This window comes from Peromyscus eremicus, chromosome 3 (genome assembly GCF_949786415.1).
Source record: "Peromyscus eremicus chromosome 3, PerEre_H2_v1, whole genome shotgun sequence".
In the NCBI taxonomy this organism is placed as follows: domain Eukaryota; kingdom Metazoa; phylum Chordata; class Mammalia; order Rodentia; family Cricetidae; genus Peromyscus; species Peromyscus eremicus.
This window is the reverse complement of record NC_081418.1, coordinates 142,828,572-142,847,878: the sequence shown is the minus strand read 5'-3', so window position 1 is coordinate 142,847,878 and position 19,307 is coordinate 142,828,572. Positions and strand designations below refer to the sequence as shown.

The following is a 19,307-nucleotide window of genomic DNA, read 5'->3' as shown; positions in this document are numbered from 1 at the left end:
GCCTTTTTCCCGGAGAGCGAGCGAGCCACGTCACCCGCGCAGGCGCAGGAGCGGGCTCACGCCGGCGGGAAGGGGCCTGCGCTCGGCCCACGGTAAACAAGCACTGCGCATGCGCCGTGGGCCAAGGGTTTTTTTTTTTTTTTTTTTTGTCGTCTTTTGTTTTGCATAGTAGGAAAAAAGGGGTGGGGGTGGGGACGCCCAACAAACCCTTGCATCCTAAGACGACAAACTATCTGGCTCTTGTTCTTTAACTCGGTTTCTGAGGTACCAGCTCCGCGACCATGGGAGAACCGTCGGCCCGGAGGCGCCTGGGACAGCGCTGAGGCTGGAACGAAGAAAAGACAATTTTTCTCTTTTTCAAAAGGAGAGGTGGTGGGCGGGCCCTACAACGCCACATAAAAACCTCCTCAGCGCTGCCCTTTCCCCAAACAACGCGAGATCCTGTGCCAGGACGTGACTCCACTCACCCCGCCCCATCTCCGAGTTATGTGCGCATGCGTATGGCTTTTTGGCGCGCAAACGAGGTTCAAAACTTCCTGCTTGGTCACAGGTGGCCGAATTCGGCCCCTGAGGAATGTCTGTCAGCGTCCAAGCCCACAACATCACGTTCTTAGGGATTTTCGTTCGAAATCCCACTTGAATGCAAACGCGTCCCCTCTTTTCTGTTCGTATGTGGGTCATGAGTTCCTGAGAGGTTTCAGCGAGTCCAATAGCCAGAGTGGGGGTGGGCGAGCCCGTCACGGTTTTAAAATAAAATGTGGAGTTTTAGTTGTGTAGAGTGGTTAACTCTGCGAGCCGCATAAAAGGACAAATCCGAGGGACGAAAGGATTTTTTTTTCTTGAAGATCTTGAGAGGCTGTGAATGTGGACCGAGGTAATACAGTGGGATGAAGATGGGAGATTTTAAAGACGAACGAGGTACATGAAGACAGTACCACATGCTTGAGAGATGAGGCTAGAATTAACTATAGGGAGTAGAGGAAGCTTAGCCCCAAAAAGTCTATGCATATTTATAAACAAGAAGGCAGAAATGCCTTTTGGTCCGTGACAGCAGAGAGTGGAATGGGAGTGCCTGACTGAACGGACGGAGACGTTTCTACAAGGGTTATGAGCAAGAGCTGAGGTAGGGGCTGGGTAAAACGTAGTAATCTTGAGTCTGGAATGTTGGGAGTTTGGAGGGGTCTCACTGATCGGGCCTCTTTTCTCTCTCAGGGCACATGGAACACCTGCACAAACACTGGATTTCTGCCCTACAACATCTCAAAGGTACCATCCAACACCTGAGGTATCCTCTTCCCAGTAGAATCCCCTCACCTTTCAGCCAGAATGAAATTTAGCTTACAGGTTATTCAAATGTGTCACTGGCTCATTACAAGACTGCGTACTCCTAGTCTGTACCCTCTTGGTTCTGTAAATCTTGGTTGGAATCCACCTAAATATCGGGAGCAGTGCTGTAGAACACAGTATTCAGCCATTGCTCATTATCCCCCAGGGATTGTTTCCAGGACCTTGCACGGATACTGAAATCCATGATGCTCAAGTGTCCCGCGTAATAAGGTGTACTATTTGCATATAACCTGTGTACATCTTGCTATAAAGAGTCTCTAGATTACTTGTGATATGTAAATCAATGTAAATACTATGTAAATAGCTCCAGTACTATTTTGTGTAGGGAGTAATGGCAAGAAAAGCATTCAGTACAGATGCAAATTTTCTTCTCAATATTTTTTTGCATTTGGCTGAATCTGAGGATGTGAAACCCATTTATGTTGGGGGCTGACTTTCTCCCTTTCTGTGTGAAAGAGTCATCTCCCTGTATTGATCACGACTGGCCTAAATGGGCTCAAAATCTAGCTCAGGCAGTCAGGCTCTGGCCTCAGCTTCCCTAATAACTGATACTGCAGGTGTGTGCTGGGGACAGTTCTGAATATATTTTAATCCTTTGTGTGCTCTATACAGTAAACCTAGGAAGACTGTTGGGGCCCCTAGTGAGGCCCAACAAAAGAGTAGCTGATAGATGAGCAATATAGCCTCCTTCATCTAAGAAAACAAAAATGGAATGCCTTAGGATTAAAGCTGGCAATGATGGAGAAAGATCTAGTTATTAACATATAGAGGAAAATGCTTGGAAACCAGGTATAACGTCATACACCTACTACTCAAGGAGGCTGAGGCAGGAGGATTGCTTGAACCTAGTTGGGAAACAGCTAGGAGGTGGATGGAGAGAGGAAGGAATGAGGGAAAAAAGGGCCAGACATGTAGACCCTGCCAGGAAGTTCTCCCTAGAGCACTGCATATTGACAGACTGTATTCTGTCCTATAGGCTGTATGTGCTGAATTCACAGGAAAAAGTTATGGATACAATAGAATAGGATTTCTGGGTCGAAGCCTAGATATTTGGCTAGGGATCGGGGTCATCCACCTGTTGGGGACCGATTCCAGACAGCAGTGTCCTTACTTTATCAAACCTTACAAAGGCAGGAAGTTCCTGGCCTAACTGCGGGCTGTACAACTTCCTGGAATACCTGCTAATCAACCAGCTGCAGGGGCCTGGGACCAAAGCGACCTCACCCTCCCTTAGGAATTTTCCATCCTTCTCTCCTGCTTCCCCTGTTCCCCCTCCCTGCCTGAAGCCCTGTTTATAAGCTTCAACACCCAGTCAATAAACGGAGACCTCGACGCAACTCAGAATGTCTCTCTCTTCCTTTACGCGCCTGGTCTCCTTTCTCTCTCGCCCCCATTGATCTTTCAGGAGGTGCCTCCTCGGGTCTCATCAAATAACCTGGCCCGCGGGACGGGGCAAGTGGCGCCCGAACGTGGGGCTCGAGGAACAGTGACCTGCCGGACGACACGGACAACGGAAGGGGCCCCGGAGAGGATCAGGGTAGAGACGCCCGGACCGCATCACTCGTGCAACGCGGGAGAGTCTTGAGGTAAGTATGTCGTCCCATCGATCATGGGCAAAAATTTATCTAAAGAGGCTGTTTTTCTAAAGGAGATGAAAAGGTAATCTTAGGGAGAGAGGAATAAGAGTTAAGAAAAAGGATTTGATAAAATTCTTCCAATATGCGGAGGAGAAATGTCCCTGGTTAGTGATTAATGGACCAGGAATTCACCCTCTGACTTGGAACAAGGTTGGAAAAGATATTAACAAATTAATCAGAGATGGGGAAAATGTCCCCGACGCCTTTTTTAGTTTTTATGGACTTTTGTTTTGTACCGGTCGATCGATTTGTACTTTGCAGGCTCTCACTGGGGCAGATGTGTCTGGACAGTGAACCTGGCGGCGAAGGGAGACGTCCCAGAGCCCTAAGGCCACCTCAGAGGTGACGATTTGGTTTAGGAGCATCTTTGGGTATCTTCCCCCAAGGTGGGAGGAAGTGCCACTTTGTATTTTGTCCTGGGAATTTGTCAGAGCCATTTTGTTCGTTTTTTTGTATGTTTTGTTGTAATCATTGTTACTTTACTCTCTCCTTCTCTTCAAAAAAAAAAAAAAAATTTTAACTAAACGAAAAAAGGGGAACTGCTGCAGGCCGTAGGAATATATCATAAGAACTCAGCTGGTTATGGCAAAGTCACTACCTGGAGGAATCAGGGAATTCCTCCAGAGGAAGCCAAATCCTAAGGAGTTTTTGGTGTTACTTGGCTTGTTATATATCAGCTGTATTCTGTTATAAAAATCATGTGTGCCTTCATAGTTTTCCCAATTGATTTTCCCTAAGAAGGGCTAACAATGTGCACTGATCACTCTCTAGACATACACATTCCAGGCATTTGGAGAACAGCCCCAGGAAAGGCTTTCTCTGGAATCAGATATCTCCCCTAGCCATTTTCAAGGACTAAAGGAGACACCACCCAGGTGGTCACCCAACTTCCGAGGACTAACAGTGATAACCACCCACAGGCGAGTCTCCTGACTTAAGGTAAATTCCACAAGGAGACACCGCCCAGGTGGTCGCTCAATTTCCGAGAACTAACAGTGATAAGAGCCCACATACAAGTCTCCTGACTTAAGGTAAATTCCACAAGGAGACACCGCCTAGGAGAGGTGGATGTTAAGTAATAGCTTTACACAGTTTAGCTCGGACCCTCCCTTTTATATACCGGGACTTCCAGGGCACAGAAAGGAGAAGAGAAAAGAGAATGGAAGAACTAGATGGGTAAGAACTTGAGAGGAACAAACTGAGATGGGGAAGAACAAGATGAGAAAGAGCCAGATGAGAGAGAAGGAGATGGGAGAGGAGCTGATAGGGGAAAGAACTAGATAGATGAGAACCTAGAAGGGTCAGAACTATATGAAGGAATTAAGATAGAACCTAGAGGTAGATAAATATAGAGAAATCAGTCAAGAAAAGAGCTAGACATGAGAGCAGAATAGAAGCTGTGTAGAGAGAGAACTGTCACAGAATAATAAAGTGTATGAACAAAACAACAACAACAAAAAAAAGGTGCATGTCTGACTGACAGGGATGTGGAAGCCCCTGATGTCTGTTTGATCAAGGACAGAGATCCTCGAGTCTGGATTGTTTTTGATGTGATTGAGCCTGGAGGGTTACCCCCCCTCCCCCCAGAGCACATCAGGCTGTCATTGTTCTTAGAGCTTTGTTGGTTGTTTTGTTGGGGCAAAGTTTTTTTGTGTGCCCTTGGTCTTGTGTGTAATGTATTAACTGTTCTCTGTTGACTTGACTGTGACGGACGCTATGGGACAGTTCCCTTCTTCTCTACTAGACCTTTGCCTAGCCCACTGGAAGAATGTGTGAGCCACAATAGAGGGAACTGGGTCCCCCACACCCGCTCCCTGATTGAACTGAGATAAACAGGTAGCTTCTGCCAGATGGGGCTTGCATACTGCAAGAGGGGCTTGCTGGCTATGAATGAGGCCCTTGTCTCAGTGCTGATGTTCCGGTTCTTGGATTGTCTATGTAAATGTTATTTGTTTCTGTCTACTAACCTCCCTTATTTTCCTAGAGGAAGAGGAGGAAAGAGAGGCATAACAAAGGCCATCTCCGTCCCTCCCTAGCTCTCTTGCTATCAGGACTGCAGCCAGCTGGCTGCTCTCACGAGGGTGGGGGTGCGTGCTCTCGGTACAGGCGGGCAAAGACAGGAGCTCTGGACAGGGCAATGGGGACTGCCTGCAATTGACAAAAACTGTGTGAACACTAAAGAGAGAATCTGACCCTCCCTTCCTTTACTGTGATAACTTCAAGGTCTCTTCTGCCGGCCAGCAGCTTCTCTTGTTAACCCTTCTCTGTCCTGGTATTGCTTGAAAAGAAATGTTAAATTACCAGTTCAAGATACTGGGAAAATTATGCTTTTGTTTCCACAGGAAAAATAAAAATTTACATGGGTTTTGGGCATTTGAGTTCAGTGGGTTTCAAATACTTGCCATCATTTAAGAGAATTGGTTTCAAATTATTGTTGGTTAAGATAAAAAATAATGTTTTTATAAAAAATGACTTGAGATATATATATAAGAAAGAATGAAACATGTTTCATATTTCTTTGTCTTGCTATTCTGCTGTTACATTGAGACTCCAAAGGGTCATAGTTGTAAAAATGTCTGTCTACAGGTATGAATGAAAAATGTGGCCACATGTATGTTTGGTTTTGAATGTCTGAGTTTGTATGTCCTTTATGTTAAGAAATGCAAGTTAATACTAGTCATCTGGCTATTCAGATACTAGTTTAAAGCATAAACTGTTTTATTTTAATATAAAAAAAACTGAGAGGTATATTTGACTAATATATCTATAGGAGAACAAATTGTCCTGGTTATTGTTACCAAACTTAGAGATATTTTCAAGATTAGGCCTAGATTTGTTTGGCTCAGATACATTTAATAGATAATGGTCCTCAAACCTGTGAAAGATCTGATGAATATGGCGTTTACATTATTTGATAAAAAGCTTACTATAGCAAACAGAGACTCTGAGCTCCCCAGCTCCTAGCAATGACTCCCAAGGTCTCCAAAGAAGATATGAAACAATAACAAGAAGATGCCACCTGAATTGTGGACAATGCTGTCCTGACACCTGTCCTGCCAACACTATGAAGACTATAGGAGCCTGGGATGATGGCAGTCTGGGTAATGGATAGTCTATGTTGTTTTTTAAATAGACTTAAAAGTCTGCACTCAGGTAAAGTTTATCCTTCTCAGATCTTTGATGACATTGATGACTGGGCTAGCTATAGCTTTCTCAGCTTAGTAATTGATTGATCAATGGATTAATTAATTAAAGCTAATAAGTCTCTTTAAAAAAGGTTCTAAATATAGACTTACAGATGCTTTTCATTGGGCCAAGGAAATTTCAGTCTAATCTATATTTGGTTCTCTAGATAGAAAAGACTATGGATTTCAGGGCAAATTGATAATACTAAAATTACTAAGACTATGGGTCTAAAAGTTCCAAATAAGTTCATAAGTTTTAACTCCTGTTCCTAGTTTATATCTATCTCAACAGGTTTCCACTTGGCTGACAGATACATCCAAGCATCATTTGCTGGTGACAACCTACTGCAAATGACCATGAGCCCTGAAATTGCTGAAAGCTGATATGGACCAATTCAGCCGATATGCATACCATTTCTTCAGCTGGTCAATAAAACGTTCCCTCTTGTCTTTGACTAACATTCTGGCTTTCCAGGGCCTTGATAACAACGTCCCAATGTCAGCAGGAAGTAATTATAGAAGAGAGAAAACATCGACCCTGTTTCCCCCCCACCCTGGAATGTTAGCTCAAAAGGAAATTTTTTGTCATAGGGAACCTGAGATAAAGTTCCAAGTTCCTTGAGGATAAGGAACTCTGTCAGCCATCATAAGGCTTTTGGCCTTGTGCTTCTGCTAATTACTGTTGGCTCTTATATCACTGATGTCTTAACTAAATGATGATTCATGTCTGGGTACCACTAAACTGAGGATGCTAGAATTCCAATATCCACCTCTGAACCCATGACACACTTGCAGATGGCAAAAACTAAATAAGGGGAAGCTCGCTTTGCCATTGATAATGGGAAAACTCTTATGCTCTGGTCCAATTAGTCTCCGATATGGAATTCTTTGAGCAGAGAGGCAGATACACTCGAGAACCTGTGTCTATGACTATTGCCCTCTTGTTAGGTATTGGGGCATCACTGCAGGAATTGGTACAGGAACTACTGCCCTCGTGCAGAGCAACCACCTTATGCAGTTACAAATGGCTATGACTACTGACCTAGAGGCCATAGAAAGATCCATTTCTGCTCTGGAGAAATCTTTAACCTCGCTCTCTGAGGTTGTGTTACAAAACAAAAGAGGTCTGGATTTACTATTTTTAAAGGAGGGGGGATTAAGTGCAGCCTTGAAGGGAGAATGCTGCTTTTATGCCGACCATACTGGTATTGTCAGGGAATCGATGGAAAAATTAAGGGAAAGGCTGGCTCAAAGAAAAAGGGAGTTTGAAAATCAGCACGGGTGGTTTGACCTTTGGTCCCTGGGCCTTTCAGCGGTTGACTCAGTTTATCAAAAATCAGATTGATTCGGCCTTACCACGACATGTCTCGATTCATTATCACAGAGTAGATTCCAAGGAGGCCGGCCAGGAGCCCCATCAAGGACTCAGATTCAGTGTCCTAAGGCCCTAACGTCCCCACGGTCCTGCTAGAGGGTACTCAATGACGGGAATAGTACAGGGCCCACGCCGGAGACAACAGCATACAGAGGTCGCCCGAGACCGGCTCAACACGGCATGCTGCCGAGCGTGGGAAGCCCCCTGTGTAGCCTAAGACAGGGACTCTCTCGGACCACCCCGGTCACATGGATTTAGTCCATTTTTGAGAAAAGAGGGGGAACTGTTGGGGACCGATTCCAGACAGCAGTGTCCTTACTTTATCAAACCTTACAAAGGCAGGAAGTTCCTGGCCTAACTGCGGGCTGTACAACTTCCTGGAATACCTGCTAATCAACCAGCTGCAGGGGCCTGGGACCAAAGCGACCTCACCCTCCCTTAGGAATTTTCCATCCTTCTCTCCTGCTTCCCCTGTTCCCCCTCCCTGCCTGAAGCCCTGTTTATAAGCTTCAACACCCAGTCAATAAACGGAGACCTCGACGCAACTCAGAATGTCTCTCTCTTCCTTTACGCGCCTGGTCTCCTTTCTCTCTCGCCCCCATTGATCTTTCAGGAGGTGCCTCCTCGGGTCTCATCAAATAACCTGGCCCGCGGGACGGGGCATCCACCATCTAAGTGTAATATCAGAAACTGCTTAGAATTGGGGATCCAAAACCTGAGGCTAGACTCTTAGATCTGCCAATCATGCCACATGACAGCTCAGAGGCTCACTTGCCCTGTTTATAAAGTAAGGATTACAGTAAAAGACGAATAAGGGTAAGAGTATCTTTTAAAAAGATTATTTGATTCTACCTGTGTGAGTGTTTTGCCTGCACTATATGTTTGTGTACCACTTGTGTTCCTCATGCCCTCAGAGGCCAGAAGAGGACATCTGATCCCCTGAGACTGGAGTTACAGATGGTTGTGAGCCTCCATGTGGATGCTAGGAATTGAAACTGAGTCCTTTGGAAGAGCAGCCAGTGCTCTTAACTACTGAGACATTTTTCCATCTCTCCAAACTTTTCTTAAAGAATTAGTATAATGGCAAAATGTGTTAACAGCATAGAACTTAGCATATCATATAAGATCAGTAAGGGAGAGTTTCTTATGCAGGATTTATGCTTGCCACCTACCCACTGAATTGTGGGTGCTGCATGGAGCATAAGTCTGTCTGTCATGGAAAGCCTTAAGACAGGTCCTTTCTCTTGCTTGCATATTAGAATTACCTGGGGAGCTCTGAAGATTCTAATGCCTGGCTTTACCCCAGATCGATTAAATCAGAATGTCTGGGAGTGGTGCTCCTAGACACCAGTAGTTTTTCTAGTTTAAGACCTTTAGATTTATTTAGTGTGTGTGTGCACACACACACGTTTGTGAGAGAGTATGTGCATGCTGCAGCTTGTGTGTAGAGGCCAGAGAACAACTTGCAGAAGTTGGCTTTCCCAACATCATATGGGTCCCAGGTTTCAAACTCGCGTCCTTGGGTTTGACAGCAAACTTGAACCAGCTGAGCCATTTCAGTGGCTCAGCATCGGTACCTTTTAGTTTATCTTTATAATTGTTGGTAAGTGTCAGTATATGATGTATGCGGATGCTTTTGCCACAGTGTGCATGTGTAGGTGAGAGGGGCAACTCTGGAGTCCTTTCTCTCCTTCTGTTCTCTAGTTTCCAGGGATGGAATTCGGCTCCTTAGGCTTGCTTTGTGGGGCAGCAAGCACTCTTACCTGCTGACTCATCTATTTGGCCCATCAGTTGTTTTTTTTTTTTTTTTTTTTTTTTTAGACCAGGCTGGCCTCAAACTCACAGAGATTCTCTTGCCGAGTGCTGGGATCTGGTGTGCATGTGCACTGCCATGCCCAGCCTCCATTAGTATTTTTCTTTTTTAAAGCTGTTTTTTCAATTTTTATTTTTATTATTAAAGGTTGGGAACCACTGCTTAAAGAGATCCCTCTAGAAAATGAAAGACTGGTGGCCTAAGACCTGCTGATCTGCATAGTTAGACATTCGAAGATGAGTTGGGCACAGTGAGGTAGATTGTGCAGAGAAGGCACTTAAATACACATGCTGACGTGGGAGCAGTTAGTGTTGGCATGACTATGGATGCCAGGAACATACTGAATTTGCTGTATGGGAGACTTTGAACCTCCCAAGCTGGCCCTTTGATCTAGCACAGGCAACACAAAAGATGGCTTGACTTCCCTGCCACCTGGAGCTGCTCTGCTCCATTGATTGGGGAAGGCATGATTAAAGTGTTTGCACCCGGGTGGTCTCTCCTGTGAGGACAGGTGGGAATGCCTTCTTAGCAGGCATCGATAATGAGGCCTTTCCATAAGCCTATCAGAGGGATGAGGTGGATCTGACCACACCAACGGTTTTGTTGTTACTGACAGATGAGAAAAGTAAGCTTTAAGCCTATCTTTATAGCCTTCCTCAGTGAAACCAAGATCACTTGGGGATGGGGAATGTCTGGGAGAGAAATGTTCTCTCTTTTTTTTTTGCGGGGTGGTGGTGGTGGTGGTGGGGTGGTGGTGGTAGTGTTCTTAACCCCTGAATCATCTCTGCAACCAGGACACTATCATGGAGTAGGTCTGGTTTTTTACGGAATCAGGCATACATGTGAAAGATAGTATTGTACGACAGACAGGCATGCAGGAGAGATTGGTGTCTGGCTCAGGTAGTTCTTTTGTAAACTTGAATTAATTTATTATTGGTGTGTGTGTGAATGTGATGTGTGTGTGGGCTTGTGCCTGCCAAAGCATGAGTGTGGGGGTCAGGGGACAGCTTTTTGGAGTCAATTTTCTCTGTCACCTGTATGTAGGTTCCAGAGATCAAACTCAGGTTGCCAGGCTCCTCCGGCACCTTACTCATTGAGCCATCTCACCACCCCAGATGATTTTTATGAGTTTGAGTTAGCTGGTTCATGACTGATTTTTCACCTGCTGGAGATCACCAGTGCTTTTGCATAGAGGGAAAACAAGAAAAAGATAGGCCCAGCTGGAAAAAAAATGTGGTAGGAGGTTTGGGTTTGTAGCCTAGAGGTAGGACACATGCTTAGTGTTGGGGGTTAGGAGGCAAGAGTCCAGAGCCTGCAGAGGTACAGTCACTAGACGCCTGAAGTGGCTGAAGAACAGGTTCTGCAGAAGTGCGTAGTGGAATGGGATAGAAAGATAGGAGATGGGGTGAAGGGAAGCAGATCAAAAGTCACAAAAACCCCAGGGGGGGGGCTGGGATGATGAAGCTCAGTTGGTAGCGTGCATGACTAGCATGCATGAAGCTATAGGTTTAGTCCCCATAATTGGTGATGCGTACTGCCATTCCAGGATGCATAGGGAACTCTTAAGACTAGCCGGGCTACATGAGACCCTGTCTCAAAAACCAAATCCAAACAAAGACAGAATATTTTAATTAGTAGTGTCTTTTAAGTAAAAATATCCAGGAAAAATAATGGGACTACCCAAGTTTTAATTCAGGGATAAAAGGATCAACATACACAAGACATTTTTAAAGGAACAGAGAAAAATAAAAATTAATTTGCCTTAGGGTAATACCCAAATTCACATTTATTTAATATGCCAGAAGCACCTAGCTGGCTTTTAAAATTTTTTAGTTTTGTTGGGGCTGGAGAGATGACGTAGAAGTTAAGAGCTCTGGAGGACCTGGGTTGGATTCCCAGCACCCATATGGTGGTTCACAACTGTTTGTCACTCAAGTTCCAGAGAATCTGAAACCTTCTTCTAGCTCCTTGGGTACTAGATGTGTATATGGTGCACAGACACACATGCATATATAATACTTTTAAATAAAACAAATTTTAAGAAAATCTTAATTTTCTTTTTAATCTTGAAGGTGTAAAGATTGATTGGATGAGGATCCTCCCTACTATAGTCTTTGAACAAGATGCAATATATTATAAACATGGTAGCTCTGATTCTAGCACTTGGGAGGTAGAGCAGGAAGATCAGCTGTTCAAGGTCACCTAAAGTGACATGGGCAAGCTCCAAGCCAGCCTGGGCCATATGAGACCCTGTCTCAAAAAATAACAAGGACAACAACCCCTATAACCAAACAATTGAAATGCAATGAATTCATCCACAGAAGTAATATGTGTGAAAATTAAAGTAGTATATGGTAAAAAGGAAGCTGTGTCTGGGAGTGTGGCTTGCTATGAAGTGAATGCTTGCCATGCCCGAGGCCCTGGTGCGGTCCTCAGCACCACAGATTAAAGAAGACAGACGTGAGTAACTAAACTTGGAGGGTCCTGTCTGGGGTCTTCACTGCTCCGTGATGGGACACCTGACCAAAGCACTCTAAGAAAGGAGGTCGGTGTTATTTTGGCTCAAGGTCTATCCCGAGCTTAGCATGCGGAAGAAGAAGGAAGGCATGCGTGGTGTGAGCTGCACGGCATCTCCATTCAGGAAGCAGAAAGATGAGTATTGGTGCTCAGCTTTCTCCGTCTCTTTCTTTATTCATTTCAAGATCCCAGCCATGGGCTGAAGAACTCAGGGTAGGTCTTCCCTCCTCAGTTAAACCACTGGGAACACCTTCACAGATAAACTCGAAAGATGTGCCTCACTAATGCTGCATGCTCATTCGCGTGTGTGTGTGTGTGTGGGGGGGGGGGGGTGATGCACGTATTGGACGTCCACCTTATTCTTTGAGATAGAGTCTCTCGCTGAACTTTGAGCACACTAGTTTAGCTGGGCTGGCTGGCCAGTGAGGTCCAGGGACCCCGCCTCCCCAGCACTGGGATTACAGGTTCTTGCTTCTGTGTCCCGTTTTTACATGAGTGCTAGGGATCTGAACTTTGGCCCTCGTGTTGTAGGGCTATATCGTTTTAACCACTGAGCCATCTCTGCAGTCCCTAAGGGGTTTCTTAGACCAATCACGCTGCCAGTTAACCGTGATAGGTGGGAAGTGGGTGAGATATGGAACCAAGGGGGAGATATTTTCTTTGCTAACCTGGCAGCATTCCCAGGAGTGGGGCTGGGACACCAACCCAGCCATAAAACCTTCAACCCACACCTGTCCTGCCTGCAAGATGTGCTGGGACAATGGTGGCTTGGAGCTAGTGAGAGTGACCAACTAATGATGGTCTAACTTGAGGCCCAAGCCACGAGACTGAGCCCATGCCTGACACTGCCTGAAAAGAAAAGTCAGTGATATCTAATGATATTCTGCTATACTCATAGATCAGTGCCTGGCCCAGTCATCATCGGAGAGCCTTCCTCCAGCAGCTGATGGGAGCAGATGCAGAGACCCACACCCAGATATGCTCGGGGAACCCTGCAGAAGAGGGGGAGGAAGGATTGTAGGAGCCAGAGGGTTCGAGGACATCAGAACATGTCCCACAGACGGGGGCTCACAGAGACTAAAGTGACAACCACAGAGCCTGCATGGGTCTGCATATGTCCTTTGCATATGTGGCTGTTTAGCTTGGGGTGTTTGTGGGACTTCTAACAGTGGGAGAGGGCGGTGTTTCTGACTCTTCCCTGGTCCTGGTACCCTTTGTCTTTTACTGGGTTTCCTAGTCCAGCCTTGATATGAGGGTTTGTGCCTAGTCTTATTGCATTTTGTTATGCTGTTCAGTTGATATTACTGGGAAGCCTGGTCTTTTCTGAAGGGAAACAGAGGAGCAGTGGATCTGAGGTGGGGGAGAGTGGTAGGGGTAGAGGGAGGGGAGGCTGTGGTTGGTCCAGATGTATTGTATGAGAAAAGAATTTTTTTAAAAAAAGAGAAAACAATAGTTTGAGAGACTAGTCTGTTTTTATAGTAGACAAGATAGAAACTGTCAAGCCTAAACCATGGAGGCATAACACAGAGAACTTAAAAAAGGAAAACATTTTAATGACTTTACCAGGGACAATTGGGTAGTGGTTTTCTTTCAGTTAATGTTTGAAGCAATTGGGAAGGTGCTTTTTATTTTAAAATTGATTGCACTTACTGTGTCTGTGTGTATGTTTGTATACACATACACACGAGGGTGTGTGTGTGAGTGTAGGTCAGAGGACAACTTACAGATGTCATTTCTCTTCTTCCACATGGGCCCTGGGGCTCGAACTCAGGCAGTTGAGCTTGGTGGCAAGTACCTTTACCAGCCATCCTGCTCCTTTCTCTTAAAACGATTAGTTACCCAGTTATCCGAGCCATTCACTTATCTTGTTTGGTTCTCAAGAGGTTTTTATAAGTTCAAAGAATACAACCCTGGAGGTTTTGAGGTTACAGTGGGTGAGTTTAGTGTTTTGTTTTGTTTTGAATGATAAAGCCTTGTTATGGTAGCCCAGGCTGGCCTTGACAGTAAGATCTTTCTGCTTCCCAAGTGCTGAGATAACAGACCCCAGCCACCATTGATGATGGTGGGTTTTGTTCGTTTGATTTGAGACAGAATCTTGTTGTAGCCAGGCTGGCTTGGACTGGTTATCTTCCTGCTGTCTAAATGCTGGTATAGGTTGGTTGTTCATGGTGCTGTTATAAGTACTGACCAGCTTCCTGACTGGCCAAACACACCTAGAGCCTAGTTCAGTGGCACATGACTGTAATCCCAACAATTTAGAAGACTGAGACAGGAGGATGATGAGTTTGAGGACAACCTAACCCAAACAAAACTAAACAAGTAGATAATACATACCCAGTTTATTTAGGCAATTTTAAATGTGGCAAATGTTAAAATTTCTGGATTTCTAACTGCAGACAAGGGCAGAAGGACCATGAATGGAGACTAGCTTGAACTATATAGCAAGAGTATTCTGAGTCTTATGTGGAAAAGAATGAACGTGGTCCTTTTCATAAAATAAAAGTAGAAAATACAGGACTGGGGGATGACTTGGTCAGTAAAAGTGCTTGAGGACCGAGTTTGGATCTCTAGCACCAGGTCAAAAGCTGGAGCTGGCTGACTGGACAGCCTAGCCAAATCAGTGAGTTCCAGGTTTAGTGAGAAAGAGAACCTGTCTCAGAAAATAATGAGGAGAGTGATTGAGGAGAGATTCAACGTTAACCACTGGTCCCCACACAGATGTGTATGTGTGCACACGTGCTTACACACACACACACACACACACACACACACACACACACACACACACACAGAAAGAGAGAGACACAGAGAAATACATCTTTAGCTGTGGATATTAAGCCAGGAAGGAGCTAATCAATCTCAGTCTCTCTCTGTCTCTCTCTCTGTGTCTCTCTGTCTCTGTCTCTCTGTCTCTATCTCTCTCTCTCTCATTTTATATTGTTTTTCAAGACAGGGTTTCTCTGTGAAGCAGTTCTGCCTGTCCTGGAACTCACTCTGTAGACCAGGCTGGCCTTGAACTCATAGAGATCCACCTGCCTCTGCCTCCTGAGTGCTGGGATTAAAGTCGTGCATCAGCATGGCCCAGCTGTCTCTCTTATTTCAAAGTTTGCATTTTCACATCTGGCAAATCAGCATTTCTTCTCCCAAACAATAATATTTGGAGTGCCTTGGTTTGTATTCTCAGTGAGAAATACTAAGTTATATGTCAGCCTATGAAACAAGAATATAGCTACACATTTACATTTACTTCTTTAAAAAAAAATTTTTTTTTAAATTTTACATGTACGACTGCCCAAATGTATGTATGTGCACCATGTCTGTCTAGTGCCTGTGGAGGCCAGAAGAGGGTGTCAGAATCCACTGGAATTGGAGTTACAGGCCTTTGTGAGCCACCTTGTAGGTGCTAGGAATTGAACCTGGGTCCCCTGGAAAAGCAGCAAGCATCTCCCCAGATATTTATTCTTAGAGAGAGGGAAGGGCGGGGGAGAGGGAGAGAGAGAGAGAGAGAGAGAGAGAGAGAGGAAGAGGAAGAGGAAGAGAAAGAGAGAACAAGAACACTGGCTACGGCATGTTTGGAGGTCATGGGACAACTGATATTTTTTCTGCATGTTGGTCCTGGGAATGAACTTGAGTTGTCAGGAAGGGCCTGTACACCCTGAGCTATCTTGCCAGCCAGAGTATAGCTGCTTTAAATTCCTAATTTGGGGTAATCCAAATGCCCTCCAATTATTACCTGAATTTATGTTTTAAAATTAATTTAGCGATCTGTATTCAAATTATCTTTTTAATTTTCCTGTAAAGTGGCAAAGCATTTGCAAGCTGGTTCTCGTGGTCAACATACAGTTGTGTTCCTTACATGTCTCTGCAATGGACTCTTAGGAATCACAGGAGTGGCTTCCAAAAGGCAGACACGTAATCTCAAAAAGAAATGCCTTTTTGTGTGCTTCCACCGCCCTGTGGAAACAGTCCTCAAATACTCTACACAGCTGGCATCTCAGTTCAGTCCAAATAGAGGAGTTTTAAGGAAAGAAGCAAGGCAGGATGGGAGGGCTTACTGTCTTAGTGTAAATGTGGGTTCCTAGAATTCTGGCAGTATGTAGGGCCACAGCAGTCCAGTGAGGAAGAAGTCCACAAGGTAGATTTGGTTCTGCCAGTGCTAACCGAAAGCTCTCTTCAACAGTTCAGTTCTTTCCCCCTTTCTTTAGTTGGCAGGGTCCCATGGTGACGGGTTTTGAAAGCAATAGTCCCCTTCAACAGTTACCTAGCACCATGGCAACCAGGACGTCAGCAAAGCAGGATAGAACCACACAAAATAGCTGCAGCCAGGCTTCTCTCCTGCCTCCAGTTCAACTCTGCCTGAGGCCCACTGGTGGAGCTAAAACCATCTAGGCTTGTACACCCCAACATTCCTGTGTGTTGATGTGGATTTTCCCATAAGTAGAGATGTACGAACATATATATAGTAAACTATATCTTGAAATTCCCCCCACCAAAACAAAACAAAATAAAACCCCCAAAGAGTATGTTTAAGGGATAAGAGACGGGTGAGTTGCAGGCTAGGGGCTGGAAAGCTGATGTAGATTTAATGAAATTATTTGTTCTCCTAAGTAAAGTAAGTTGACAGTAGAGGAAGTCAGAGCCCCAAATACATGGTGTGATTTGTATTTAAATATAAGACTTCGGGGAAAGCTTTAAAAATGTTTTTGTTTACCTGCAGTAGACAATGGCTTTAAGGAGTGCGGAAGGGAGGGTAATGCTGTCCGTGGTGCTGAACACGCCATCGCCCAGATGTGCTTCAAGGGTGCCCCCAAGATAGACTAAGGAACACATAGCCCCATCGGATGCTGGTAATAGAAAGAGAATGAGGAATTGGAGAGAAAGCATAATTTTCTTCCTTCGTGAAAGCAACTCTGAAAGCTCAGGATAAAATTACCTGATGGGAAAAAAAGCAGCAAGCAAGGCTGGAGGTCTGCGGCTGATCTGCCCTTTTCACATGGAGATTTTCTGATCAGAGCCAATCAGGTCAGAGATTTCTGCTGCTTTGCTCCTGAAAAGAGAAGTGGGGGAAGGGAGAGAGACGATGGCCACATTTCCCCCCAAGCCACATGATCCATTTCCCATGTGACACATTCCGGAGCCTTGGAAAGGAGAAGGAGGGGCCCCGTGAGTGGGGCTGGGGGGCTGGGGGTGGGAAGATGGTTTAGCAGGCAGCCCAGCACAGCGTCATCTGGTCTCCTACCAGGAAGCAGGCTGTGAGCTGGGGGAAGGACAGATATGAATGTGTTCCCAAGGGTTCCTGGTGGTTTATGGCATCCGAAGTCCTGTCCGAGAGCTGTTCCTGACCAGGAAGACCCACGGAGACTGACCCTGAAATCTAGTCCAGATGAAGGTATGTGCTCGAGATTGCTCCATCACAGCCGAGATTTGCCTCAGAGGACACAATACCTTCCTTCTCATTCTCTTATTTTTTTCCAGGCAATTTGGAGATTTTGTCCGGGCTTAAATGCTCGTTAGGGGCATTAGATTTGTTACAGGTCCAGAAAAGATGCCTAGATAGTTCTGTAAAATAAATACTACTCCAGAGTAAGCTCCTATTGATGAAAAAAATTGGTTGGAAATTGTATATATATATATATAGTAATTGATAATAAAACCATAAACTCATTGATGAAAGGATTTCTTCCTGTAATCTCAGAAGGGGTGGGAGACTCATTACTCAGAAGAGCTAGATCTCATTGTCACTGTTAGAAAATCCTGTCTCATCCCTTTGAGCTGCTGTTCTGTACCGGTGTTCTAAGAGGTTATGGGCAGTAGCTTAGGGAGCCTGAGCGGGCAGTCCTGCTATTCCTTTGTGCTGTTAGCTCATCCTCCTGATAATCCCTGATACCAGGAGCACCAGTGATTGTCCCCACGCTCTGCTTTAGGACACTGGACTGCCACAGAATGCCACATCTTATGGAAAGCCCTAGGGAAGCTCTTAGAGGAACCTGCCAGATTTAAAGGCTACAATCTGCCATACACTCATCTTGGTTTCTTTTAGTATTTCTCTCCAGCACAAAGAGCTGGCAAACCCACACTGAATTTCATTTAACAGATACTTGAAAAAGTTCTTGTTCTAGGAAAGCCATGATTCCAAGCATAAGTAATCATTAATCTTTACAGAATACAGTTTAGAGATAAACCCAGGCATAGAGGAGTTAGTTCTGGAGCTATTCTAGGGTCACTTAGGGAGCACCTAATAGAATAAGAACTGAATCTCAAGATCTTGAAGTCCTCATTCTTAACTACTGAGCTATACTGCTTGCCTTCTTGTGTTATCCCAAATGATGTCAACAGTCTGTTGGGCTACAAATTTTGTTCAGCTGACGCTACTAGAAGATTGAGTCAGCTTGCCTAGCTAAAGCAGATCTCCAGTGAAATCTATATTTAATTTTGAATTATCCTAATAGTCATGGTCTGTACCCCCAAATAACCCAGTAAGTAATTGCCTATTCTCTCCCTCTTGTGCTGCATAGACACCTAGTAGTAAAACACCATGTTACTATGGTAATCACTGAGTCTAAAGGAAAAAAGATAAATCTGGAATTATGTTATGGTTGACTTTTTAAATCAAACCTAGAAATATTCTTCCATCCTTGGAACCTAGTAGCAAGCCCAGCCTAAGCGCATTGCCTTCATCTGATTCTCAAAAGAAAATTAGTATATCAAGACAAGTGATGGCTCATGCCTGCAGTCCCAGCACTTGGGAAGGAAGAGTTCCACAACTCTGAAGCCTGCCTGGGCTACAGAGTCAGACTCTGTCTCGAAAAAAGAAGAAAACCTTAAAAAATATGCATATTAACTATGATGCCTGACTGGGTTTGTTGTTTCTAAATAATATGCTTTTAAAACAAGGAGATCTCTCTTTGCAAACTATTTTAGGTTTATAAGGGTAAAAGAAATTTTCTAAGACTTTTATGTTAGGTATTTCTGGGGTTGAGGAGACGGCACAATGTATAAAGTGGTAGCAGGTGTGAGGATCTGACTTCAGCTAGTTAGCACTGAAGTTGGAAAAAAAATTGAATGTGGCTATGTGTACCTATAATCTCAGCATTGGGAGGCAGAGGCAGGAGGGTCTCTTGGGCTCGTCAACCTTGACCTGTGGTCTGCATGGGCACATACACGCACACACATATGCGCACACACACACAGATAAAAGGATTTTCTCACCATGAGTGGTGGACAATGCCTGTAATTGCAGATGAGGAGTGAGAGGTTAAGAAAGAGGGTCACCAAGAGTTAAAGGGTAGCCTGGGCTACAGAGCGAGCCTCTGTCTTAGAAAAGAGACATAATACGTGAAAGATTTTCCCCCTTGATCTGTGTGGGTTTCCTTCTGACCTTTGATAATAGAAGATGCCTGATCTAAATCCTCCATGCTGTGGAAAATTGAAAG

At 44.7% G+C, this 19,307-nt stretch overlaps 1 protein-coding gene across 2 annotated transcripts in view; it reads left to right on the top strand.

Annotated features, from left to right (window-relative positions):
• The first annotated feature begins 526 nt into the window (after positions 1–526).
• Positions 527–19,307, top strand: part of Gpr19 (G protein-coupled receptor 19) — a 37,896-nt gene continuing 19,115 nt past the window's right edge. The window contains exons 1-2 of one of the 2 annotated variants that reach the window (XM_059258706.1): positions 527–664; positions 1,213–1,266. The gene's annotated coding sequence lies outside the window, so the exon portion shown is untranslated. Of the gene's footprint in view, positions 1,124–1,212; positions 1,267–19,307 lie in introns of both variants that reach the window. The other variant, XM_059258705.1, reaches the window with a different exon arrangement.